Consider the following 27893-nt stretch of genomic DNA (forward strand, 5'->3'; position numbering starts at 1 on the left):
CGCTACGGCCTGCCTTGTTTGAGGCAGTTCGCTCCACGTGGGAATCCTTGCATATAAGAGTTCATCTGTGGAAGGGCCCAGAGAGTACACAGTGGTAGAAATGTTGCTTGTTTTCCACCGGCAACTAAAGCAGAGTTCTTCGGGTAAAACTGCGTGTTTTGGAAGAGGAAATGCTTACAATCCTCGCTACAGCCTGCCGTGGTTGAGGCAGTTCTCTCCACATGGGAAACCTTGCATATAGAAGTTCATTCGTGGAAGAGACCAAAGAGTACACAGTGGGAGAAATGCTTGTGTTCCACCGGCAACTAAAGCAGAGTTCTTTGGGTAAAACTGCCGTGTTTTGGAAGGGGAAATGCTTACAATCCTCGCTGCAGCCTGCCGCAGTTGAGGCAGTTCGCTGCTCGTGGGAAACCCTGCATATACAAGTTCATTCGGGGAAGAGACCAAAGAGTGCACAGTGGGAGGAATGCTGCTTGTGTTCCACCTGCAATTAAAGCAGACTTCTTCCGTTAAAACTGCGTGTTTAGGGAGAGGAAATGCTTACAGTCCTCGCTACAGCCTGCCTTGTTTGAGGCAGTTCGCTCCACGTGGGAAACCCTGCATATACAAGTTCATTCGTGGAAGAGACCAAAGAGTACAAAGTGGGAGAAATGCTGCTTGTGTTACACCGGCAACTATAGCAGAGTTCTTCGGGTAAAACTGCCGTGTTTTGGAAGGGGAAATGCTTACAGTCCTCGCTGCAACCAGCCTTGTTTGAGGCAGTTCGCTCCACGTGGGAAACCTTGCTTATAAGAGTTCATCCGTGGAAGAGCCCAGAGAGTACACAGTGGTAGAAATGTTGCTTCTGTTCCACCGGCAACTAAAGCAGAGTTCTTCGGCTAAAATTGCGTGTTTTGGAAGAGGAAATGCTTACAGTCCTCGCTACAGCCTGCCGTGGTTGAGGCAGTTCTCTCCACATGGGAAACCTTGCATATAGAAGTCCATTCGTGGAAGAGACCAAAGAGTACAGAGTGGGAGGAATGCTGCTTGTGTTCCAACGGCAACTAATGCAGAGTTCTCCGGGTAAAATTGCCGTGTTTTGGAAGGGGAAATGCTTACAGTCCTCGCTACAGCCTGCCGTGGTTGAGGCAGTTCTCTCCACATGGGAAACCTTGCATACAGAAGTTCATTCGTGGAAGAGACCAAAGAGTACACAGTGGGAGGAATGCTGCTTGTGTTCCACCTGCAACTAAAGCAGAGTTCTTTGGTAAAACTGCCGTGTTTTGGAAGAGGAATTGCTTACAGACCTCGCAGCAGCCTGCCGTGGTTGAGGCAGTTCGCTCCACGTGGGAAACCCTGCATATACATGTTCATTCGTGGAAGAGACCAAAGAGTACAAAGTGGGAGAAATGCTGCTTGTGTTCCACCGGCAACTAAAGCAGAGTTCTTGGGGTAAAACTGCCGTGTTTTGGAAGGGGAAATGCTTACAGTCCTCGCTGCAGCCTGTCGTGGTTGAGGCAGTTCGCTCCACGTTGGAATCCTTGCATATAAGAGTTCATCCGTGGAAGAGCCCAGAGAGTACACAGTGGTAGAAATGTTGCTTGTGTTCCACCGGCAACTTCAGCAGAGTTCTTCGGGTAAAACTGCGTGTTTTGCGAGAGGAAATGCTTACAGTCCTCGCTACATCCTGCCGTGGTTGAGGCAGTTCTCTCCACATGGGAAACCTTGCATATAGAAGTTCATTCGTGGAAGAGACCAAAGAGTACACACTGGGAGGAATGCTGCTTGTGTTCCACCTGCAACGAAAGCAGAGTTCTTCTGGTAAAACTGCGTGTTTTGCGAGAGGAAATGCTTACAGTCCTCGCTACAGCCTGCCGTGGTTGAGGCAGTTCGCTCCACGTGGAAACCCTGCATATAGACGTTCATTCTTGGAAGAGAACAAAGAGGACACAGTGGGAGAAATGCTGCTTGTGTTCCACCTGCAACGAAAGCAGAGTTCTTCGGGTAAAACTGCGTGTTTTGGGAGAAGAAACGCTTACAGTACTTACTAAAGCCTGCCTTGGTTGAGGCAGTTCGCTGCACGAGGGACACCCTGCAGATAGAAGATTCCTTTGGGGAAGGGCCCTTTGTGTACAGTGTGGGACAAATGCAGGTTGTGTTCTACCTGCAACAAAAGCAGAGTTCTTCGGGTAAAACTGGCGTGTTTTGGAAGAGGAAATGCTTACAGTCCTCGCTGCAGCCTGCCGTAGTTGAGGCAGTGTGCTGAACGTGGGAAACCCAGCATATACAAGTTCATTCGTGGAAGAGCCAAAGTGTACACAGTGGGAGGAATGCTGCTTGTGTTCCACCTGCAATTAAAGCAGACTTCTTCCGTTAAAACTGCGTGTTTAGGGAGAGGAAATGCTTACAGTCCTCGCTACAGCCTGCCTTGTTTGAGGCAGTTCGCTCCACGTGGGAAACCTTGCATATAAGAGTTCATCCGTGGAAGAGCCCAGAGAGTACACAGTGGTAGAAATGTTGCTTCTGTTCCACCGGCAACTAAAGCAGAGTTCTTCGGGTAAAACTGCGTGTTTTGGAAGAGGAAATGCTTACAATCCTCGCTACAGCCTGCCGTGGTTGAGGCAGTTCTCTCCACATGGGAAACCTTGCATATAGAAGTTCATTCGTGGAAGAGACCAAAGAGTACACAGTGGGAGAAATGCTTGTGTTCCACCGGCAACTAAAGCAGAGTTCTTTGGGTAAAACTGCCGTGTTTTGGAAGGGGAAATGCTTACAATCCTCGCTGCAGCCTGCCGCAGTTGAGGCAGTTCGCTGCTCGTGGGAAACCCTGCATATACAAGTTCATTCGGGGAAGAGACCAAAGAGTGCACAGTGGGAGGAATGCTGCTTGTGTTCCACCTGCAATTAAAGCAGACTTCTTCCGTTAAAACTGCGTGTTTAGGGAGAGGAAATGCTTACAGTCCTCGCTACAGCCTGCCTTGTTTGAGGCAGTTCGCTCCACGTGGGAAACCCTGCATATACAAGTTCATTCGTGGAAGAGACCAAAGAGTACAAAGTGGGAGAAATGCTGCTTGTGTTACACCGGCAACTATAGCAGAGTTCTTCGGGTAAAACTGCCGTGTTTTGGAAGGGGAAATGCTTACAGTCCTCGCTGCAACCAGCCTTGTTTGAGGCAGTTCGCTCCACGTGGGAAACCTTGCATATAAGAGTTCATCCGTGGAAGAGCCCAGAGAGTACACAGTGGTAGAAATGTTGCTTCTGTTCCACCGGCAACTAAAGCAGAGTTCTTCGGCTAAAATTGCGTGTTTTGGAAGAGGAAATGCTTACAGTCCTCGCTACAGCCTGCCGTGGCTGAGGCAGTTCTCTCCACATGGGAAACCTTGCATATAGAAGTCCATTCGTGGAAGAGACCAAAGAGTACAGAGTGGGAGGAATGCTGCTTGTGTTCCAACGGCAACTAAAGCAGAGTTCTTCGGGTAAAATTGCCGTGTTTTGGAAGGGGAAATGCTTACAGTCCTCGCTACAGCCTGCCGTGGTTGAGGCAGTTCTCTCCACATGGGAAACCTTGCATACAGAAGTTCATTCGTGGAAGAGACCAAAGAGTACACAGTGGGAGGAATGCTGCTTGTGTTCCACCTGCAACTAAAGCAGAGTTCTTTGGTAAAACTGCCGTGTTTTGGAAGAGGAATTGCTTACAGACCTCGCAGCAGCCTGCCGTGGTTGAGGCAGTTCGCTCCACGTGGGAAACCCTGCATATACATGTTCATTCGTGGAAGAGACCAAAGAGTACAAAGTGGGAGAAATGCTGCTTGTGTTCCACCGGCAACTAAAGCAGAGTTCTTGGGGTAAAACTGCCGTGTTTTGGAAGGGGAAATGCTTACAGTCCTCGCTGCAGCCTGTCGTGGTTGAGGCAGTTCGCTCCACGTTGGAATCCTTGCATATAAGAGTTCATCCGTGGAAGAGCCCAGAGAGTACACAGTGGTAGAAATGTTGCTTGTGTTCCACCGGCAACTTCAGCAGAGTTCTTCGGGTAAAACTGCGTGTTTTGCGAGAGGAAATGCTTACAGTCCTCGCTACATCCTGCCGTGGTTGAGGCAGTTCTCTCCACATGGGAAACCTTGCATATAGAAGTTCATTCGTGGAAGAGACCAAAGAGTACACACTGGGAGGAATGCTGCTTGTGTTCCACCTGCAACGAAAGCAGAGTTCTTCTGGTAAAACTGCGTGTTTTGCGAGAGGAAATGCTTACAGTCCTCGCTACAGCCTGCCGTGGTTGAGGCAGTTCGCTCCACGTGGAAACCCTGCATATAGACGTTCATTCTTGGAAGAGAACAAAGAGGACACAGTGGGAGAAATGCTGCTTGTGTTCCACCTGCAACGAAAGCAGAGTTCTTCGGGTAAAACTGCGTGTTTTGGGAGAAGAAACGCTTACAGTACTTACTAAAGCCTGCCTTGGTTGAGGCAGTTCGCTGCACGAGGGACACCCTGCAGATAGAAGATTCCTTTGGGGAAGGGCCCTTTGTGTACAGTGTGGGACAAATGCAGCTTGTGTTCTACCTGCAACAAAAGCAGAGTTCTTCGGGTAAAACTGGCGTGTTTTGGAAGAGGAAATGCTTACAGTCCTCGCTGCAGCCTGCCGTAGTTGAGGCAGTGTGCTGAACGTGGGAAACCCAGCATATACAAGTTCATTCGTGGAAGAGCCAAAGTGTACACAGTGGGAGGAATGCTGCTTGTGTTCCACCTGCAATTAAAGCAGACTTCTTCCGTTAAAACTGCGTGTTTAGGGAGAGGAAATGCTTACAGTCCTCGCTACAGCCTGCCTTGTTTGAGGCAGTTCGCTCCACGTGGGAAACCTTGCATATAAGAGTTCATCCGTGGAAGAGCCCAGAGAGTACACAGTGGTAGAAATGTTGCTTCTGTTCCACCGGCAACTAAAGCAGAGTTCTTCGGCTAAAATTGCGTGTTTTGGAAGAGGAAATGCTTACAGTCCTCGCTGCAGCCTGCCGTAGTTGAGGCAATTCGCTCCACGTGGGAAACCCTGCATATACAAGTTCATTCGTGGAAGAGACCAAAGAGTACACAGTGGGAGGAATGCTGCTTGTGTTCCACTTGCAATTAAAGCAGACTTCTTCCGTTAAATCTGCGTGTTTAGGGAGAGGAAATGCTTAGAGTCCTCGCTACGGCCTGCCTTGTTTGAGGCAGTTCGCTCCACGTGGGAATCCTTGCATATAAGAGTTCATCCGTGGAAGGGCCCAGAGAGTACACAGTGGTAGAAATGTTGCTTGTTTTCCACCGGCAACTAAAGCAGAGTTCTTTGGGTAAAACTGCGTGTTTTGGAAGAGGAAATGCTTACAATCCTCGCTACAGCCTGCCGTGGTTGAGGCAGTTCTCTCCACATGGGAAACCTTGCATATAGAAGTTCATTCGTGGAAGAGACCAAAGAGTACACAGTGGGAGAAATGCTTGTGTTCCACCGGCAACTAAAGCAGAGTTCTTCGGGTAAAACTGCCGTGTTTTGGAAGGGGAAATGCTTACAATCCTCGCTGCAGCCTGCCGCAGTTGAGGCAGTTCGCTGCTCGTGGGAAACCCTGCATATACAAGTTCATTCGGGGAAGAGACCAAAGAGTGCACAGTGGGAGGAATGCTGCTTGTGTTCCACCTGCAATTAAAGCAGACTTCTTCCGTTAAAACTGCGTGTTTAGGGAGAGGAAATGCTTACAGTCCTCGCTACAGCCTGCCTTGTTTGAGGCAGTTCGCTCCACGTGGGAAACCCTGCATATACAAGTTCATTCGTGGAAGAGACCAAAGAGTACAAAGTGGGAGAAATGCTGCTTGTGTTACACCGGCAACTATAGCAGAGTTCTTCGGGTAAAACTGCCGTGCTTTGGAAGGGGAAATGCTTACAGTCCTCGCTGCAACCAGCCTTGTTTGAGGCAGTTCGCTCCACGTGGGAAACCTTGCTTATAAGAGTTCATCTGTGGAAGAGCCCAGAGAGTACACAGTGGTAGAAATGTTGCTTCTGTTCCACCGGCAACTAAAGCAGAGTTCTTCGGCTAAAATTGCGTGTTTTGGAAGAGGAAATGCTTACAGTCCTCGCTACAGCCTGCCGTGGTTGAGGCAGTTCTCTCCACATGGGAAACCTTGCATATAGAAGTCCATTCGTGGAAGAGACCAAAGAGTACAGAGTGGGAGGAATGCTGCTTGTGTTCCAACGGCAACTAAAGCAGAGTTCTTCGGGTAAAATTGCCGTGTTTTGGAAGGGGAAATGCTTACAGTCCTCGCTACAGCCTGCCGTGGTTGAGGCAGTTCTTTCCACATGGGAAACCTTGCATACAGAAGTTCATTCGTGGAAGAGACCAAAGAGTACACAGTGGGAGGAATGCTGCTTGTGTTCCACCTGCAACTAAAGCAGAGTTCTTTGGTAAAACTGCCGTGTTTTGGAAGAGGAATTGCTTACAGACCTCGCAGCAGCCTGCCGTGGTTGAGGCAGTTCGCTCCACGTGGGAAACCCTGCATATACATGTTCATTCGTGGAAGAGACCAAAGAGTACAAAGTGGGAGAAATGCTGCTTGTGTTCCACCGGCAACTAAAGCAGAGTTCTTGGGGTAAAACTGCCGTGTTTTGGAAGGGGAAATGCTTACAGTCCTCGCTGCAGCCTGTCGTGGTTGAGGCAGTTCGCTCCACGTTGGAATCCTTGCATATAAGAGTTCATCCGTGGAAGAGCCCAGAGAGTACACAGTGGTAGAAATGTTGCTTGTGTTCCACCGGCAACTTCAGCAGAGTTCTTCGGGTAAAACTGCGTGTTTTGCGAGAGGAAATGCTTACAGTCCTCGCTACATCCTGCCGTGGTTGAGGCAGTTCTCTCCACATGGGAAACCTTGCATATAGAAGTTCATTCGTGGAAGAGACCAAAGAGTACACACTGGGAGGAATGCTGCTTGTGTTCCACCTGCAACGAAAGCAGAGTTCTTCTGGTAAAACTGCGTGTTTTGCGAGAGGAAATGCTTACAGTCCTCGCTACAGCCTGCCGTGGTTGAGGCAGTTCGCTCCACGTGGAAACCCTGCATATAGACGTTCATTCTTGGAAGAGAACAAAGAGGACACAGTGGGAGAAATGCTGCTTGTGTTCCACCTGCAACGAAAGCAGAGTTCTTCGGGTAAAACTGCGTGTTTTGGGAGAAGAAACGCTTACAGTACTTACTAAAGCCTGCCTTGGTTGAGGCAGTTCGCTGCACGAGGGACACCCTGCAGATAGAAGATTCCTTTGGGGAAGGGCCCTTTGTGTACAGTGTGGGACAAATGCAGGTTGTGTTCTACCTGCAACAAAAGCAGAGTTCTTCGGGTAAAACTGGTGTGTTTTGGAAGAGGAAATGCTTACAGTCCTCGCTGCAGCCTGCCGTAGTTGAGGCAGTGTGCTGAACGTGGGAAACCCAGCATATACAAGTTCATTCGTGGAAGAGCCAAAGAGTACACAGTGGGAGGAATGCTGCTTGTGTTCCACCTGCAATTAAAGCAGACTTCTTCCGTTAAAACTGCGTGTTTAGGGAGAGGAAATGCTTACAGTCCTCGCTACAGCCTGCCTTGTTTGAGGCAGTTCGCTCCACGTGGGAAACCTTGCATATAAGAGTTCATCCGTGGAAGAGCCCAGAGAGTACACAGTGGTAGAAATGTTGCTTCTGTTCCACCGGCAACTAAAGCAGAGTTCTTCGGCTAAAATTGCGTGTTTTGGAAGAGGAAATGCTTACAGTCCTCGCTGCAGCCTGCTGTAGTTGAGGCAATTCGCTCCACGTGGGAAACCCTGCATATACAAGTTCATTCGTGGAAGAGACCAAAGAGTACACAGTGGGAGGAATGCTGCTTGTGTTCCACTTGCAATTAAAGCAGACTTCTTCCGTTAAATCTGCGTGTTTAGGGAGAGGAAATGCTTAGAGTCCTCGCTACGGCCTGCCTTGTTTGAGGCAGTTCGCTCCACGTGGGAATCCTTGCATATAAGAGTTCATCCGTGGAAGGGCCCAGAGAGTACACAGTGGTAGAAATGTTGCTTGTTTTCCACCGGCAACTAAAGCAGAGTTCTTCGGGTAAAACTGCGTGTTTTGGAAGAGGAAATGCTTACAATCCTCGCTACAGCCTGCCGTGGTTGAGGCAGTTCTCTCCACATGGGAAACCTTGCATATAGAAGTTCATTCGTGGAAGAGACCAAAGAGTACACAGTGGGAGAAATGCTTGTGTTCCACCGGCAACTAAAGCAGAGTTCTTTGGGTAAAACTGCCGTGTTTTGGAAGGGGAAATGCTTACAATCCTCGCTGCAGCCTGCCGCAGTTGAGGCAGTTCGCTGCTCGTGGGAAACCCTGCATATACAAGTTCATTCGGGGAAGAGACCAAAGAGTGCACAGTGGGAGGAATGCTGCTTGTGTTCCACCTGCAATTAAAGCAGACTTCTTCCGTTAAAACTGCGTGTTTAGGGAGAGGAAATGCTTACAGTCCTCGCTACAGCCTGCCTTGTTTGAGGCAGTTCGCTCCACGTGGGAAACCCTGCATATACAAGTTCATTCGTGGAAGAGACCAAAGAGTACAAAGTGGGAGAAATGCTGCTTGTGTTACACCGGCAACTATAGCAGAGTTCTTCGGGTAAAACTGCCGTGTTTTGGAAGGGGAAATGCTTACAGTCCTCGCTGCAACCAGCCTTGTTTGAGGCAGTTCGCTCCACGTGGGAAACCTTGCATATAAGAGTTCATCCGTGGAAGAGCCCAGAGAGTACACAGTGGTAGAAATGTTGCTTCTGTTCCACCGGCAACTAAAGCAGAGTTCTTCGGCTAAAATTGCGTGTTTTGGAAGAGGAAATGCTTACAGTCCTCGCTACAGCCTGCCGTGGCTGAGGCAGTTCTCTCCACATGGGAAACCTTGCATATAGAAGTCCATTCGTGGAAGAGACCAAAGAGTACAGAGTGGGAGGAATGCTGCTTGTGTTCCAACGGCAACTAAAGCAGAGTTCTTCGGGTAAAATTGCCGTGTTTTGGAAGGGGAAATGCTTACAGTCCTCGCTACAGCCTGCCGTGGTTGAGGCAGTTCTCTCCACATGGGAAACCTTGCATACAGAAGTTCATTCGTGGAAGAGACCAAAGAGTACACAGTGGGAGGAATGCTGCTTGTGTTCCACCTGCAACTAAAGCAGAGTTCTTTGGTAAAACTGCCGTGTTTTGGAAGAGGAATTGCTTACAGACCTCGCAGCAGCCTGCCGTGGTTGAGGCAGTTCGCTCCACGTGGGAAACCCTGCATATACATGTTCATTCGTGGAAGAGACCAAAGAGTACAAAGTGGGAGAAATGCTGCTTGTGTTCCACCGGCAACTAAAGCAGAGTTCTTGGGGTAAAACTGCCGTGTTTTGGAAGGGGAAATGCTTACAGTCCTCGCTGCAGCCTGTCGTGGTTGAGGCAGTTCGCTCCACGTTGGAATCCTTGCATATAAGAGTTCATCCGTGGAAGAGCCCAGAGAGTACACAGTGGTAGAAATGTTGCTTGTGTTCCACCGGCAACTTCAGCAGAGTTCTTCGGGTAAAACTGCGTGTTTTGCGAGAGGAAATGCTTACAGTCCTCGCTACATCCTGCCGTGGTTGAGGCAGTTCTCTCCACATGGGAAACCTTGCATATAGAAGTTCATTCGTGGAAGAGACCAAAGAGTACACACTGGGAGGAATGCTGCTTGTGTTCCACCTGCAACGAAAGCAGAGTTCTTCTGGTAAAACTGCGTGTTTTGCGAGAGGAAATGCTTACAGTCCTCGCTACAGCCTGCCGTGGTTGAGGCAGTTCGCTCCACGTGGAAACCCTGCATATAGACGTTCATTCTTGGAAGAGAACAAAGAGGACACAGTGGGAGAAATGCTGCTTGTGTTCCACCTGCAACGAAAGCAGAGTTCTTCGGGTAAAACTGCGTGTTTTGGGAGAAGAAACGCTTACAGTACTTACTAAAGCCTGCCTTGGTTGAGGCAGTTCGCTGCACGAGGGACACCCTGCAGATAGAAGATTCCTTTGGGGAAGGGCCCTTTGTGTACAGTGTGGGACAAATGCAGGTTGTGTTCTACCTGCAACAAAAGCAGAGTTCTTCGGGTAAAACTGGCGTGTTTTGGAAGAGGAAATGCTTACAGTCCTCGCTGCAGCCTGCCGTAGTTGAGGCAGTGTGCTGAACGTGGGAAACCCAGCATATACAAGTTCATTCGTGGAAGAGCCAAAGAGTACACAGTGGGAGGAATGCTGCTTGTGTTCCACCTGCAATTAAAGCAGACTTCTTCCGTTAAAACTGCGTGTTTAGGGAGAGGAAATGCTTACAGTCCTCGCTACAGCCTGCCTTGTTTGAGGCAGTTCGCTCCACGTGGGAAACCTTGCATATAAGAGTTCATCCGTGGAAGAGCCCAGAGAGTACACAGTGGTAGAAATGTTGCTTCTGTTCCACCGGCAACTAAAGCAGAGTTCTTCGGCTAAAATTGCGTGTTTTGGAAGAGGAAATGCTTACAGTCCTCGCTGCAGCCTGCCGTAGTTGAGGCAATTCGCTCCACGTGGGAAACCCTGCATATACAAGTTCATTCGTGGAAGAGACCAAAGAGTACACAGTGGGAGGAATGCTGCTTGTGTTCCACTTGCAATTAAAGCAGACTTCTTCCGTTAAATCTGCGTGTTTAGGGAGAGGAAATGCTTAGAGTCCTCGCTACGGCCTGCCTTGTTTGAGGCAGTTCGCTCCACGTGGGAATCCTTGCATATAAGAGTTCATCCGTGGAAGGGCCCAGAGAGTACACAGTGGTAGAAATGTTGCTTGTTTTCCACCGGCAACTAAAGCAGAGTTCTTCGGGTAAAACTGCGTGTTTTGGAAGAGGAAATGCTTACAATCCTCGCTACAGCCTGCCGTGGTTGAGGCAGTTCTCTCCACATGGGAAACCTTGCATATAGAAGTTCATTCGTGGAAGAGACCAAAGAGTACACAGTGGGAGAAATGCTTGTGTTCCACCGGCAACTAAAGCAGAGTTCTTTGGGTAAAACTGCCGTGTTTTGGAAGGGGAAATGCTTACAATCCTCGCTGCAGCCTGCCGCAGTTGAGGCAGTTCGCTGCTCGTGGGAAACCCTGCATATACAAGTTCATTCGGGGAAGAGACCAAAGAGTGCACAGTGGGAGGAATGCTGCTTGTGTTCCACCTGCAATTAAAGCAGACTTCTTCCGTTAAAACTGCGTGTTTAGGGAGAGGAAATGCTTACAGTCCTCGCTACAGCCTGCCTTGTTTGAGGCAGTTCGCTCCACGTGGGAAACCCTGCATATACAAGTTCATTCGTGGAAGAGACCAAAGAGTACAAAGTGGGAGAAATGCTGCTTGTGTTACACCGGCAACTATAGCAGTGTTCTTCGGGTAAAACTGCCGTGTTTTGGAAGGGGAAATGCTTACAGTCCTCGCTGCAACCAGCCTTGTTTGAGGCAGTTCGCTCCACGTGGGAAACCTTGCATATAAGAGTTCATCCGTGGAAGAGCCCAGAGAGTACACAGTGGTAGAAATGTTGCTTCTGTTCCACCGGCAACTAAAGCAGAGTTCTTCGGCTAAAATTGCGTGTTTTGGAAGAGGAAATGCTTACAGTCCTCGCTACAGCCTGCCGTGGTTGAGGCAGTTCTCTCCACATGGGAAACCTTGCATATAGAAGTCCATTCGTGGAAGAGACCAAAGAGTACAGAGTGGGAGGAATGCTGCTTGTGTTCCAACGGCAACTAAAGCAGAGTTCTTCGGGTAAAATTGCCGTGTTTTGGAAGGGGAAATGCTTACAGTCCTCGCTACAGCCTGCCGTGGTTGAGGCAGTTCTCTCCACATGGGAAACCTTGCATACAGAAGTTCATTCGTGGAAGAGACCAAAGAGTACACAGTGGGAGGAATGCTGCTTGTGTTCCACCTGCAACTAAAGCAGAGTTCTTTGGTAAAACTGCCGTGTTTTGGAAGAGGAATTGCTTACAGACCTCGCAGCAGCCTGCCGTGGTTGAGGCAGTTCGCTCCACGTGGGAAACCCTGCATATACATGTTCATTCGTGGAAGAGACCAAAGAGTACAAAGTGGGAGAAATGCTGCTTGTGTTCCACCGGCAACTAAAGCAGAGTTCTTGGGGTAAAACTGCCGTGTTTTGGAAGGGGAAATGCTTACAGTCCTCGCTGCAGCCTGTCGTGGTTGAGGCAGTTCGCTCCACGTTGGAATCCTTGCATATAAGAGTTCATCCGTGGAAGAGCCCAGAGAGTACACAGTGGTAGAAATGTTGCTTGTGTTCCACCGGCAACTTCAGCAGAGTTCTTCGGGTAAAACTGCGTGTTTTGCGAGAGGAAATGCTTACAGTCCTCGCTACATCCTGCCGTGGTTGAGGCAGTTCTCTCCACATGGGAAACCTTGCATATAGAAGTTCATTCGTGGAAGAGACCAAAGAGTACACACTGGGAGGAATGCTGCTTGTGTTCCACCTGCAACGAAAGCAGAGTTCTTCTGGTAAAACTGCGTGTTTTGCGAGAGGAAATGCTTACAGTCCTCGCTACAGCCTGCCGTGGTTGAGGCAGTTCGCTCCACGTGGAAACCCTGCATATAGACGTTCATTCTTGGAAGAGAACAAAGAGGACACAGTGGGAGAAATGCTGCTTGTGTTCCACCTGCAACGAAAGCAGAGTTCTTTGGGTAAAACTGCGTGTTTTGGGAGAAGAAACGCTTACAGTACTTACTAAAGCCTGCCTTGGTTGAGGCAGTTCGCTGCACGAGGGACACCCTGCAGATAGAAGATTCCTTTGGGGAAGGGCCCTTTGTGTACAGTGTGGGACAAATGCAGGTTGTGTTCTACCTGCAACAAAAGCAGAGTTCTTCGGGTAAAACTGGCGTGTTTTGGAAGAGGAAATGCTTACAGTCCTCGCTGCAGCCTGCCGTAGTTGAGGCAGTGTGCTGAACGTGGGAAACCCAGCATACACAAGTTCATTCGTGGAAGAGCCAAAGAGTACACAGTGGGAGGAATGCTGCTTGTGTTCCACCTGCAATTAAAGCAGACTTCTTCCGTTAAAACTGCGTGTTTAGGGAGAGGAAATGCTTAGAGTCCTCGCTACAGCCTGCCTTGTTTGAGGCAGTTCGCTCCACGTGGGAAACCTTGCATATAAGAGTTCATCCGTGGAAGAGCCCAGAGAGTACACAGTGGTAGAAATGTTGCTTCTGTTCCACCGGCAACTAAAGCAGAGTTCTTCGGCTAAAATTGCGTGTTTTGGAAGAGGAAATGCTTACAGTCCTCGCTGCAGCCTGCCGTAGTTGAGGCAATTCGCTCCCCGTGGGAAACCCTGCATATACAAGTTCATTCGTGGAAGAGACCAAAGAGTACACAGTGGGAGGAATGCTGCTTGTGTTCCACTTGCAATTAAAGCAGACTACTTCCGTTAAATCTGCGTGTTTAGGGAGAGGAAATGCTTAGAGTCCTCGCTACGGCCTGCCTTGTTTGAGGCAGTTCGCTCCACGTGGGAATCCTTGCATATAAGAGTTCATCCGTGGAAGGGCCCAGAGAGTACACAGTGGTAGAAATGTTGCTTGTTTTCCACCGGCAACTAAAGCAGAGTTCTTCGGGTAAAACTGCGTGTTTTGGAAGAGGAAATGCTTACAATCCTCGCTACAGCCTGCCGTGGTTGAGGCAGTTCTCTCCACATGGGAAACCTTGCATATAGAAGTTCATTCGTGGAAGAGACCAAAGAGTACACAGTGGGAGAAATGCTTGTGTTCCACCGGCAACTAAAGCAGAGTTCTTTGGGTAAAACTGCCGTGTTTTGGAAGGGGAAATGCTTACAATCCTCGCTGCAGCCTGCCGCAGTTGAGGCAGTTCGCTGCTCGTGGGAAACCCTGCATATACAAGTTCATTCGGGGAAGAGACCAAAGAGTGCACAGTGGGAGGAATGCTGCTTGTGTTCCACCTGCAATTAAAGCAGACTTCTTCCGTTAAAACTGCGTGTTTAGGGAGAGGAAATGCTTACAGTCCTCGCTACAGCCTGCCTTGTTTGAGGCAGTTCGCTCCACGTGGGAAACCCTGCATATACAAGTTCATTCGTGGAAGAGACCAAAGAGTACAAAGTGGGAGAAATGCTGCTTGTGTTACACCGGCAACTATAGCAGAGTTCTTCGGGTAAAACTGCCGTGTTTTGGAAGGGGAAATGCTTACAGTCCTCGCTGCAACCAGCCTTGTTTGAGGCAGTTCGCTCCACGTGGGAAACCTTGCTTATAAGAGTTCATCCGTGGAAGAGCCCAGAGAGTACACAGTGGTAGAAATGTTGCTTCTGTTCCACTGGCAACTAAAGCAGAGTTCTTCGGCTAAAATTGCGTGTTTTGGAAGAGGAAATGCTTACAGTCCTCGCTACAGCCTGCCGTGGTTGAGGCAGTTCTCTCCACATGGGAAACCTTGCATATAGAAGTCCATTCGTGGAAGAGACCAAAGAGTACAGAGTGGCAGGAATGCTGCTTGTGTTCCAACGGCAACTAAAGCAGAGTTCTCCGGGTAAAATTGCCGTGTTTTGGAAGGGGAAATGCTTACAGTCCTCGCTACAGCCTGCCGTGGTTGAGGCAGTTCTCTCCACATGGGAAACCTTGCATACAGAAGTTCATTCGTGGAAGAGACCAAAGAGTACACAGTGGGAGGAATGCTGCTTGTGTTCCACCTGCAACTAAAGCAGAGTTCTTTGGTAAAACTGCCGTGTTTTGGAAGAGGAATTGCTTACAGACCTCGCAGCAGCCTGCCGTGGTTGAGGCAGTTCGCTCCACGTGGGAAACCCTGCATATACATGTTCATTCGTGGAAGAGACCAAAGAGTACAAAGTGGGAGAAATGCTGCTTGTGTTCCACCGGCAACTAAAGCAGAGTTCTTGGGGTAAAACTGCCGTGTTTTGGAAGGGGAAATGCTTACAGTCCTCGCTGCAGCCTGTCGTGGTTGAGGCAGTTCGCTCCACGTTGGAATCCTTGCATATAAGAGTTCATCCGTGGAAGAGCCCAGAGAGTACACAGTGGTAGAAATGTTGCTTGTGTTCCACCGGCAACTTCAGCAGAGTTCTTCGGGTAAAACTGCGTGTTTTGCGAGAGGAAATGCTTACAGTCCTCGCTACATCCTGCCGTGGTTGAGGCAGTTCTCTCCACATGGGAAACCTTGCATATAGAAGTTCATTCGTGGAAGAGACCAAAGAGTACACACTGGGAGGAATGCTGCTTGTGTTCCACCTGCAACGAAAGCAGAGTTCTTCTGGTAAAACTGCGTGTTTTGCGAGAGGAAATGCTTACAGTCCTCGCTACAGCCTGCCGTGGTTGAGGCAGTTCGCTCCACGTGGAAACCCTGCATATAGACGTTCATTCTTGGAAGAGAACAAAGAGGACACAGTGGGAGAAATGCTGCTTGTGTTCCACCTGCAACGAAAGCAGAGTTCTTCGGGTAAAACTGCGTGTTTTGGGAGAAGAAACGCTTACAGTACTTACTAAAGCCTGCCTTGGTTGAGGCAGTTCGCTGCACGAGGGACACCCTGCAGATAGAAGATTCCTTTGGGGAAGGGCCCTTTGTGTACAGTGTGGGACAAATGCAGGTTGTGTTCTACCTGCAACAAAAGCAGAGTTCTTCGGGTAAAACTGGCGTGTTTTGGAAGAGGAAATGCTTACAGTCCTCGCTGCAGCCTGCCGTAGTTGAGGCAGTGTGCTGAACGTGGGAAACCCAGCATATACAAGTTCATTCGTGGAAGAGCCAAAGAGTACACAGTGGGAGGAATGCTGCTTGTGTTCCACCTGCAATTAAAGCAGACTTCTTCCGTTAAAACTGCGTGTTTAGGGAGAGGAAATGCTTACAGTCCTCGCTACAGCCTGCCTTGTTTGAGGCAGTTCGCTCCACGTGGGAAACCTTGCATATAAGAGTTCATCCGTGGAAGAGCCCAGAGAGTACACAGTGGTAGAAATGTTGCTTCTGTTCCACCGGCAACTAAAGCAGAGTTCTTCGGCTAAAATTGCGTGTTTTGGAAGAGGAAATGCTTACAGTCCTCGCTGCAGCCTGCCGTAGTTGAGGCAATTCGCTCCACGTGGGAAACCCTGCATATACAAGTTCATTCGTGGAAGAGACCAAAGAGTACACAGTGGGAGGAATGCTGCTTGTGTTCCACTTGCAATTAAAGCAGACTTCTTCCGTTAAATCTGCGTGTTTAGGGAGAGGAAATGCTTAGAGTCCTCGCTACGGCCTGCCTTGTTTGAGGCAGTTCGCTCCACGTGGGAATCCTTGCATATAAGAGTTCATCCGTGGAAGGGCCCAGAGAGTACACAGTGGTAGAAATGTTGCTTGTTTTCCACCGGCAACTAAAGCAGAGTTCTTCGGGTAAAACTGCGTGTTTTGGAAGAGGAAATGCTTACAATCCTCGCTACAGCCTGCCGTGGTTGAGGCAGTTCTCTCCACATGGGAAACCTTGCATATAGAAGTTCATTCGTGGAAGAGACCAAAGAGTACACAGTGGGAGAAATGCTTGTGTTCCACCGGCAACTAAAGCAGAGTTCTTTGGGTAAAACTGCCGTGTTTTGGAAGGGGAAATGCTTACAATCCTCGCTGCAGCCTGCCGCAGTTGAGGCAGTTCGCTGCTCGTGGGAAACCCTGCATATACAAGTTCATTCGGGGAAGAGACCAAAGAGTGCACAGTGGGAGGAATGCTGCTTGTGTTCCACCTGCAATTAAAGCAGACTTCTTCCGTTAAAACTGCGTGTTTAGGGAGAGGAAATGCTTACAGTCCTCGCTACAGCCTGCCTTGTTTGAGGCAGTTCGCTCCACGTGGGAAACCCTGCATATACAAGTTCATTCGTGGAAGAGACCAAAGAGTACAAAGTGGGAGAAATGCTGCTTGTGTTACACCGGCAACTATAGCAGAGTTCTTCGGGTAAAACTGCCGTGTTTTGGAAGGGGAAATGCTTACAGTCCTCGCTGCAACCAGCCTTGTTTGAGGCAGTTCGCTCCACGTGGGAAACCTTGCTTATAAGAGTTCATCCGTGGAAGAGCCCAGAGAGTACACAGTGGTAGAAATGTTGCTTCTCTTCCACCGGCAACTAAAGCAGAGTTCTTCGGCTAAAATTGCGTGTTTTGGAAGAGGAAATGCTTACAGTCCTCGCTACAGCCTGCCGTGGTTGAGGCAGTTCTCTCCACATGGGAAACCTTGCATATAGAAGTCCATTCGTGGAAGAGACCAAAGAGTACAGAGTGGGAGGAATGCTGCTTGTGTTCCAACGGCAACTAAAGCAGAGTTCTTCGGGTAAAATTGCCGTGTTTTGGAAGGGGAAATGCTTACAGTCCTCGCTACAGCCTGCCGTGGTTGAGGCAGTTCTCTCCACATGGGAAACCTTGCATACAGAAGTTCATTCGTGGAAGAGACCAAAGAGTACACAGCGGGAGGAATGCTGCTTGTGTTCCACCTGCAACTAAAGCAGAGTTCTTTGGTAAAACTGCCGTGTTTTGGAAGAGGAATTGCTTACAGACCTCGCAGCAGCCTGCCGTGGTTGAGGCAGTTCGCTCCACGTGGGAAACCCTGCATATACATGTTCATTCGTGGAAGAGACCAAAGAGTACAAAGTGGGAGAAATGCTGCTTGTGTTCCACCGGCAACTAAAGCAGAGTTCTTGGGGTAAAACTGCCGTGTTTTGGAAGGGGAAATGCTTACAGTCCTCGCTGCAGCCTGTCGTGGTTGAGGCAGTTCGCTCCACGTTGGAATCCTTGCATATAAGAGTTCATCCGTGGAAGAGCCCAGAGAGTACACAGTGGTAGAAATGTTGCTTGTGTTCCACCGGCAACTTCAGCAGAGTTCTTCGGGTAAAACTGCGTGTTTTGCGAGAGGAAATGCTTACAGTCCTCGCTACATCCTGCCGTGGTTGAGGCAGTTCTCTCCACATGGGAAACCTTGCATATAGAAGTTCATTCGTGGAAGAGACCAAAGAGTACACACTGGGAGGAATGCTGCTTGTGTTCCACCTGCAACGAAAGCAGAGTTCTTCTGGTAAAACTGCGTGTTTTGCGAGAGGAAATGCTTACAGTCCTCGCTACAGCCTGCCGTGGTTGAGGCAGTTCGCTCCACGTGGAAACCCTGCATATAGACGTTCATTCTTGGAAGAGAACAAAGAGGACACAGTGGGAGAAATGCTGCTTGTGTTCCACCTGCAACGAAAGCAGAGTTCTTCGGGTAAAACTGCGTGTTTTGGGAGAAGAAACGCTTACAGTACTTACTAAAGCCTGCCTTGGTTGAGGCAGTTCGCTGCACGAGGGACACCCTGCAGATAGAAGATTCCTTTGGGGAAGGGCCCTTTGTGTACAGTGTGGGACAAATGCAGGTTGTGTTCTACCTGCAACAAAAGCAGAGTTCTTCGGGTAAAACTGGCGTGTTTTGGAAGAGGAAATGCTTACAGTCCTCGCTGCAGCCTGCCGTAGTTGAGGCAGTGTGCTGAACGTGGGAAACCCAGCATATACAAGTTCATTCGTGGAAGAGCCAAAGAGTACACAGTGGGAGGAATGCTGCTTGTGTTCCACCTGCAATGAAAGCAGACTTCTTACGTTAAAACTGCGTGTTTAGGGAGAGGAAATGCTTACAGTCCTCGCTACAGCCTGCCTTGTTTGAGGCAGTTCGCTCCACGTGGGAAACCTTGCATATAAGAGTTCATCCGTGGAAGAGCCCAGAGAGTACACAGTGGTAGAAATGTTGCTTCTGTTCCACCGGCAACTAAAGCAGAGTTCTTCGGCTAAAATTGCGTGTTTTGGAAGAGGAAATGCTTACAGTCCTCGCTGCAGCCTGCCGTAGTTGAGGCAATTCGCTCCACGTGGGAAACCCTGCATATACAAGTTCATTCGTGGAAGAGACCAAAGAGTACACAGTGGGAGGAATGCTGCTTGTGTTCCACTTGCAATTAAAGCAGACTTCTTCCGTTAAATCTGCGTGTTTAGGGAGAGGAAATGCTTAGAGTCCTCGCTACGGCCTGCCTTGTTTGAGGCAGTTCGCTCCACGTGGGAATCCTTGCATATAAGAGTTCATCCGTGGAAGGGCCCAGAGAGTACACAGTGGTAGAAATGTTGCTTGTTTTCCACCGGCAACTAAAGCAGAGTTCTTCGGGTAAAACTGCGTGTTTTGGAAGAGGAAATGCTTACAATCCTCGCTACAGCCTGCCGTGGTTGAGGCAGTTCTCTCCACATGGGAAACCTTGCATATAGAAGTTCATTCGTGGAAGAGACCAAAGAGTACACAGTGGGAGAAATGCTTGTGTTCCACCGGCAACTAAAGCAGAGTTCTTTGGGTAAAACTGCCGTGTTTTGGAAGGGGAAATGCTTACAATCCTCGCTGCAGCCTGCCGCAGTTGAGGCAGTTCGCTGCTCGTGGGAAACCCTGCATATACAAGTTCATTCGGGGAAGAGACCAAAGAGTGCACAGTGGGAGGAATGCTGCTTGTGTTCCACCTGCAATTAAAGCAGACTTCTTCCGTTAAAACTGCGTGTTTAGGGAGAGGAAATGCTTACAGTCCTCGCTACAGCCTGCCTTGTTTGAGGCAGTTCGCTCCACGTGGGAAACCCTGCATATACAAGTTCATTCGTGGAAGAGACCAAAGAGTACAAAGTGGGAGAAATGCTGCTTGTGTTACACCGGCAACTATAGCAGTGTTCTTCGGGTAAAACTGCCGTGTTTTGGAAGGGGAAATGCTTACAGTCCTCGCTGCAACCAGCCTTGTTTGAGGCAGTTCGCTCCACGTGGGAAACCTTGCATATAAGAGTTCATCCGTGGAAGAGCCCAGAGAGTACACAGTGGTAGAAATGTTGCTTCTGTTCCACCGGCAACTAAAGCAGAGTTCTTCGGCTAAAATTGCGTGTTTTGGAAGAGGAAATGCTTACAGTCCTCGCTACAGCCTGCCGTGGTTGAGGCAGTTCTCTCCACATGGGAAACCTTGCATATAGAAGTCCATTCGTGGAAGAGACCAAAGAGTACAGAGTGGGAGGAATGCTGCTTGTGTTCCAACGGCAACTAAAGCAGAGTTCTTCGGGTAAAATTGCCGTGTTTTGGAAGGGGAAATGCTTACAGTCCTCGCTACAGCCTGCCGTGGTTGAGGCAGTTCTCTCCACATGGGAAACCTTGCATACAGAAGTTCATTCGTGGAAGAGACCAAAGAGTACACAGTGGGAGGAATGCTGCTTGTGTTCCACCTGCAACTAAAGCAGAGTTCTTTGGTAAAACTGCCGTGTTTTGGAAGAGGAATTGCTTACAGACCTCGCAGCAGCCTGCCGTGGTTGAGGCAGTTCGCTCCACGTGGGAAACCCTGCATATACATGTTCATTCGTGGAAGAGACCAAAGAGTACAAAGTGGGAGAAATGCTGCTTGTGTTCCACCGGCAACTAAAGCAGAGTTCTTGGGGTAAAACTGCCGTGTTTTGGAAGGGGAAATGCTTACAGTCCTCGCTGCAGCCTGTCGTGGTTGAGGCAGTTCGCTCCACGTTGGAATCCTTGCATATAAGAGTTCATCCGTGGAAGAGCCCAGAGAGTACACAGTGGTAGAAATGTTGCTTGTGTTCCACCGGCAACTTCAGCAGAGTTCTTCGGGTAAAACTGCGTGTTTTGCGAGAGGAAATGCTTACAGTCCTCGCTACATCCTGCCGTGGTTGAGGCAGTTCTCTCCACATGGGAAACCTTGCATATAGAAGTTCATTCGTGGAAGAGACCAAAGAGTACACACTGGGAGGAATGCTGCTTGTGTTCCACCTGCAACGAAAGCAGAGTTCTTCTGGTAAAACTGCGTGTTTTGCGAGAGGAAATGCTTACAGTCCTCGCTACAGCCTGCCGTGGTTGAGGCAGTTCGCTCCACGTGGAAACCCTGCATATAGACGTTCATTCTTGGAAGAGAACAAAGAGGACACAGTGGGAGAAATGCTGCTTGTGTTCCACCTGCAACGAAAGCAGAGTTCTTTGGGTAAAACTGCGTGTTTTGGGAGAAGAAACGCTTACAGTACTTACTAAAGCCTGCCTTGGTTGAGGCAGTTCGCTGCACGAGGGACACCCTGCAGATAGAAGATTCCTTTGGGGAAGGGCCCTTTGTGTACAGTGTGGGACAAATGCAGGTTGTGTTCTACCTGCAACAAAAGCAGAGTTCTTCGGGTAAAACTGGCGTGTTTTGGAAGAGGAAATGCTTACAGTCCTCGCTGCAGCCTGCCGTAGTTGAGGCAGTGTGCTGAACGTGGGAAACCCAGCATACACAAGTTCATTCGTGGAAGAGCCAAAGAGTACACAGTGGGAGGAATGCTGCTTGTGTTCCACCTGCAATTAAAGCAGACTTCTTCCGTTAAAACTGCGTGTTTAGGGAGAGGAAATGCTTAGAGTCCTCGCTACAGCCTGCCTTGTTTGAGGCAGTTCGCTCCACGTGGGAAACCTTGCATATAAGAGTTCATCCGTGGAAGAGCCCAGAGAGTACACAGTGGTAGAAATGTTGCTTCTGTTCCACCGGCAACTAAAGCAGAGTTCTTCGGCTAAAATTGCGTGTTTTGGAAGAGGAAATGCTTACAGTCCTCGCTGCAGCCTGCCGTAGTTGAGGCAATTCGCTCCCCGTGGGAAACCCTGCATATACAAGTTCATTCGTGGAAGAGACCAAAGAGTACACAGTGGGAGGAATGCTGCTTGTGTTCCACTTGCAATTAAAGCAGACTACTTCCGTTAAATCTGCGTGTTTAGGGAGAGGAAATGCTTAGAGTCCTCGCTACGGCCTGCCTTGTTTGAGGCAGTTCGCTCCACGTGGGAATCCTTGCATATAAGAGTTCATCCGTGGAAGGGCCCAGAGAGTACACAGTGGTAGAAATGTTGCTTGTTTTCCACCGGCAACTAAAGCAGAGTTCTTCGGGTAAAACTGCGTGTTTTGGAAGAGGAAATGCTTACAATCCTCGCTACAGCCTGCCGTGGTTGAGGCAGTTCTCTCCACATGGGAAACCTTGCATATAGAAGTTCATTCGTGGAAGAGACCAAAGAGTACACAGTGGGAGAAATGCTTGTGTTCCACCGGCAACTAAAGCAGAGTTCTTTGGGTAAAACTGCCGTGTTTTGGAAGGGGAAATGCTTACAATCCTCGCTGCAGCCTGCCGCAGTTGAGGCAGTTCGCTGCTCGTGGGAAACCCTGCATATACAAGTTCATTCGGGGAAGAGACCAAAGAGTGCACAGTGGGAGGAATGCTGCTTGTGTTCCACCTGCAATTAAAGCAGACTTCTTCCGTTAAAACTGCGTGTTTAGGGAGAGGAAATGCTTACAGTCCTCGCTACAGCCTGCCTTGTTTGAGGCAGTTCGCTCCACGTGGGAAACCCTGCATATACAAGTTCATTCGTGGAAGAGACCAAAGAGTACAAAGTGGGAGAAATGCTGCTTGTGTTACACCGGCAACTATAGCAGAGTTCTTCGGGTAAAACTGCCGTGTTTTGGAAGGGGAAATGCTTACAGTCCTCGCTGCAACCAGCCTTGTTTGAGGCAGTTCGCTCCACGTGGGAAACCTTGCTTATAAGAGTTCATCCGTGGAAGAGCCCAGAGAGTACACAGTGGTAGAAATGTTGCTTCTGTTCCACCGGCAACTAAAGCAGAGTTCTTCGGCTAAAATTGCGTGTTTTGGAAGAGGAAATGCTTACAGTCCTCGCTACAGCCTGCCGTGGTTGAGGCAGTTCTCTCCACATGGGAAACCTTGCATATAGAAGTCCATTCGTGGAAGAGACCAAAGAGTACAGAGTGGGAGGAATGCTGCTTGTGTTCCAACGGCAACTAAAGCAGAGTTCTCCGGGTAAAATTGCCGTGTTTTGGAAGGGGAAATGCTTACAGTCCTCGCTACAGCCTGCCGTGGTTGAGGCAGTTCTCTCCACATGGGAAACCTTGCATACAGAAGTTCATTCGTGGAAGAGACCAAAGAGTACACAGTGGGAGGAATGCTGCTTGTGTTCCACCTGCAACTAAAGCAGAGTTCTTTGGTAAAACTGCCGTGTTTTGGAAGAGGAATTGCTTACAGACCTCGCAGCAGCCTGCCGTGGTTGAGGCAGTTCGCTCCACGTGGGAAACCCTGCATATACATGTTCATTCGTGGAAGAGACCAAAGAGTACAAAGTGGGAGAAATGCTGCTTGTGTTCCACCGGCAACTAAAGCAGAGTTCTTGGGGTAAAACTGCCGTGTTTTGGAAGGGGAAATGCTTACAGTCCTCGCTGCAGCCTGTCGTGGTTGAGGCAGTTCGCTCCACGTTGGAATCCTTGCATATAAGAGTTCATCCGTGGAAGAGCCCAGAGAGTACACAGTGGTAGAAATGTTGCTTGTGTTCCACCGGCAACTTCAGCAGAGTTCTTCGGGTAAAACTGCGTGTTTTGCGAGAGGAAATGCTTACAGTCCTCGCTACATCCTGCCGTGGTTGAGGCAGTTCTCTCCACATGGGAAACCTTGCATATAGAAGTTCATTCGTGGAAGAGACCAAAGAGTACACACTGGGAGGAATGCTGCTTGTGTTCCACCTGCAACGAAAGCAGAGTTCTTCTGGTAAAACTGCGTGTTTTGCGAGAGGAAATGCTTACAGTCCTCGCTACAGCCTGCCGTGGTTGAGGCAGTTCGCTCCACGTGGAAACCCTGCATATAGACGTTCATTCTTGGAAGAGAACAAAGAGGACACAGTGGGAGAAATGCTGCTTGTGTTCCACCTGCAACGAAAGCAGAGTTCTTCGGGTAAAACTGCGTGTTTTGGGAGAAGAAACGCTTACAGTACTTACTAAAGCCTGCCTTGGTTGAGGCAGTTCGCTGCACGAGGGACACCCTGCAGATAGAAGATTCCTTTGGGGAAGGGCCCTTTGTGTACAGTGTGGGACAAATGCAGGTTGTGTTCTACCTGCAACAAAAGCAGAGTTCTTCGGGTAAAACTGGCGTGTTTTGGAAGAGGAAATGCTTACAGTCCTCGCTGCAGCCTGCCGTAGTTGAGGCAGTGTGCTGAACGTGGGAAACCCAGCATATACAAGTTCATTCGTGGAAGAGCCAAAGAGTACACAGTGGGAGGAATGCTGCTTGTGTTCCACCTGCAATTAAAGCAGACTTCTTCCGTTAAAACTGCGTGTTTAGGGAGAGGAAATGCTTACAGTCCTCGCTACAGCCTGCCTTGTTTGAGGCAGTTCGCTCCACGTGGGAAACCTTGCATATAAGAGTTCATCCGTGGAAGAGCCCAGAGAGTACACAGTGGTAGAAATGTTGCTTCTGTTCCACCGGCAACTAAAGCAGAGTTCTTCGGCTAAAATTGCGTGTTTTGGAAGAGGAAATGCTTACAGTCCTCGCTGCAGCCTGCCGTAGTTGAGGCAATTCGCTCCACGTGGGAAACCCTGCATATACAAGTTCATTCGTGGAAGAGACCAAAGAGTACACAGTGGGAGGAATGCTGCTTGTGTTCCACTTGCAATTAAAGCAGACTTCTTCCGTTAAATCTGCGTGTTTAGGGAGAGGAAATGCTTAGAGTCCTCGCTACGGCCTGACTTGTTTGAGGCAGTTCGCTCCACGTGGGAATCCTTGCATATAAGAGTTCATCCGTGGAAGGGCCCAGAGAGTACACAGTGGTAGAAATGTTGCTTGTTTTCCACCGGCAACTAAAGCAGAGTTCTTCGGGTAAAACTGCGTGTTTTGGAAGAGGAAATGCTTACAATCCTCGCTACAGCCTGCCGTGGTTGAGGCAGTTCTCTCCACATGGGAAACCTTGCATATAGAAGTTCATTCGTGGAAGAGACCAAAGAGTACACAGTGGGAGAAATGCTTGTGTTCCACCGGCAACTAAAGCAGAGTTCTTTGGGTAAAACTGCCGTGTTTTGGAAGGGGAAATGCTTACAATCCTCGCTGCAGCCTGCCGCAGTTGAGGCAGTTCGCTGCTCGTGGGAAACCCTGCATATACAAGTTCATTCGGGGAAGAGACCAAAGAGTGCACAGTGGGAGGAATGCTGCTTGTGTTCCACCTGCAATTAAAGCAGACTTCTTCCGTTAAAACTGCGTGTTTAGGGAGAGGAAATGCTTACAGTCCTCGCTACAGCCTGCCTTGTTAGAGGCAGTTCGCTCCACGTGGGAAACCCTGCATATACAAGTTCATTCGTGGAAGAGACCAAAGAGTACAAAGTGGGAGAAATGCTGCTTGTGTTACACCGGCAACTATAGCAGTGTTCTTCGGGTAAAACTGCCGTGTTTTGGAAGGGGAAATGCTTACAGTCCTCGCTGCAACCAGCCTTGTTTGAGGCAGTTCGCTCCACGTGGGAAACCTTGCATATAAGAGTTCATCCGTGGAAGAGCCCAGAGAGTACACAGTGGTAGAAATGTTGCTTCTGTTCCACCGGCAACTAAAGCAGAGTTCTTCGGCTAAAATTGCGTGTTTTGGAAGAGGAAATGCTTACAGTCCTCGCTACAGCCTGCCGTGGTTGAGGCAGTTCTCTCCACATGGGAAACCTTGCATATAGAAGTCCATTCGTGGAAGAGACCAAAGAGTACAGAGTGGGAGGAATGCTGCTTGTGTTCCAACGGCAACTAAAGCAGAGTTCTTCGGGTAAAATTGCCGTGTTTTGGAAGGGGAAATGCTTACAGTCCTCGCTACAGCCTGCCGTGGTTGAGGCAGTTCTCTCCACATGGGAAACCTTGCATACAGAAGTTCATTCGTGGAAGAGACCAAAGAGTACACAGTGGGAGGAATGCTGCTTGTGTTCCACCTGCAACTAAAGCAGAGTTCTTTGGTAAAACTGCCGTGTTTTGGAAGAGGAATTGCTTACAGACCTCGCAGCAGCCTGCCGTGGTTGAGGCAGTTCGCTCCACGTGGGAAACCCTGCATATACATGTTCATTCGTGGAAGAGACCAAAGAGTACAAAGTGGGAGAAATGCTGCTTGTGTTCCACCGGCAACTAAAGCAGAGTTCTTGGGGTAAAACTGCCGTGTTTTGGAAGGGGAAATGCTTACAGTCCTCGCTGCAGCCTGTCGTGGTTGAGGCAGTTCGCTCCACGTTGGAATCCTTGCATATAAGAGTTCATCCGTGGAAGAGCCCAGAGAGTACACAGTGGTAGAAATGTTGCTTGTGTTCCACCGGCAACTTCAGCAGAGTTCTTCGGGTAAAACTGCGTGTTTTGCGAGAGGAAATGCTTACAGTCCTCGCTACATCCTGCCGTGGTTGAGGCAGTTCTCTCCACATGGGAAACCTTGCATATAGAAGTTCATTCGTGGAAGAGACCAAAGAGTACACACTGGGAGGAATGCTGCTTGTGTTCCACCTGCAACGAAAGCAGAGTTCTTCTGGTAAAACTGCGTGTTTTGCGAGAGGAAATGCTTACAGTCCTCGCTACAGCCTGCCGTGGTTGAGGCAGTTCGCTCCACGTGGAAACCCTGCATATAGACGTTCATTCTTGGAAGAGAACAAAGAGGACACAGTGGGAGAAATGCTGCTTGTGTTCCACCTGCAACGAAAGCAGAGTTCTTTGGGTAAAACTGCGTGTTTTGGGAGAAGAAACGCTTACAGTACTTACTAAAGCCTGCCTTGGTTGAGGCAGTTCGCTGCACGAGGGACACCCTGCAGATAGAAGATTCCTTTGGGGAAGGGCCCTTTGTGTACAGTGTGGGACAAATGCAGGTTGTGTTCTACCTGCAACAAAAGCAGAGTTCTTCGGGTAAAACTGGCGTGTTTTGGAAGAGGAAATGCTTACAGTCCTCGCTGCAGCCTGCCGTAGTTGAGGCAGTGTGCTGAACGTGGGAAACCCAGCATACACAAGTTCATTCGTGGAAGAGCCAAAGAGTACACAGTGGGAGGAATGCTGCTTGTGTTCCACCTGCAATTAAAGCAGACTTCTTCCGTTAAAACTGCGTGTTTAGGGAGAGGAAATGCTTAGAGTCCTCGCTACAGCCTGCCTTGTTTGAGGCAGTTCGCTCCACGTGGGAAACCTTGCATATAAGAGTTCATCCGTGGAAGAGCCCAGAGAGTACACAGTGGTAGAAATGTTGCTTCTGTTCCACCGGCAACTAAAGCAGAGTTCTTCGGCTAAAATTGCGTGTTTTGGAAGAGGAAATGCTTACAGTCCTCGCTGCAGCCTGCCGTAGTTGAGGCAATTCGCTCCCCGTGGGAAACCCTGCATATACAAGTTCATTCGTGGAAGAGACCAAAGAGTACACAGTGGGAGGAATGCTGCTTGTGTTCCACTTGCAATTAAAGCAGACTACTTCCGTTAAATCTGCGTGTTTAGGGAGAGGAAATGCTTAGAGTCCTCGCTACGGCCTGCCTTGTTTGAGGCAGTTCGCTCCACGTGGGAATCCTTGCATATAAGAGTTCATCCGTGGAAGGGCCCAGAGAGTACACAGTGGTAGAAATGTTGCTTGTTTTCCACCGGCAACTAAAGCAGAGTTCTTCGGGTAAAACTGCGTGTTTTGGAAGAGGAAATGCTTACAATCCTCGCTACAGCCTGCCGTGGTTGAGGCAGTTCTCTCCACATGGGAAACCTTGCATATAGAAGTTCATTCGTGGAAGAGACCAAAGAGTACACAGTGGGAGAAATGCTTGTGTTCCACCGGCAACTAAAGCAGAGTTCTTTGGGTAAAACTGCCGTGTTTTGGAAGGGGAAATGCTTACAATCCTCGCTGCAGCCTGCCGCAGTTGAGGCAGTTCGCTGCTCGTGGGAAACCCTGCATATACAAGTTCATTCGGGGAAGAGACCAAAGAGTGCACAGTGGGAGGAATGCTGCTTGTGTTCCACCTGCAATTAAAGCAGACTTCTTCCGTTAAAACTGCGTGTTTAGGGAGAGGAAATGCTTACAGTCCTCGCTACAGCCTGCCTTGTTTGAGGCAGTTCGCTCCACGTGGGAAACCCTGCATATACAAGTTCATTCGTGGAAGAGACCAAAGAGTACAAAGTGGGAGAAA

Source organism: Mesoplodon densirostris, chromosome 18 (assembly GCF_025265405.1).
Source record: "Mesoplodon densirostris isolate mMesDen1 chromosome 18, mMesDen1 primary haplotype, whole genome shotgun sequence".
NCBI classification, from domain to species: domain Eukaryota; kingdom Metazoa; phylum Chordata; class Mammalia; order Artiodactyla; family Ziphiidae; genus Mesoplodon; species Mesoplodon densirostris.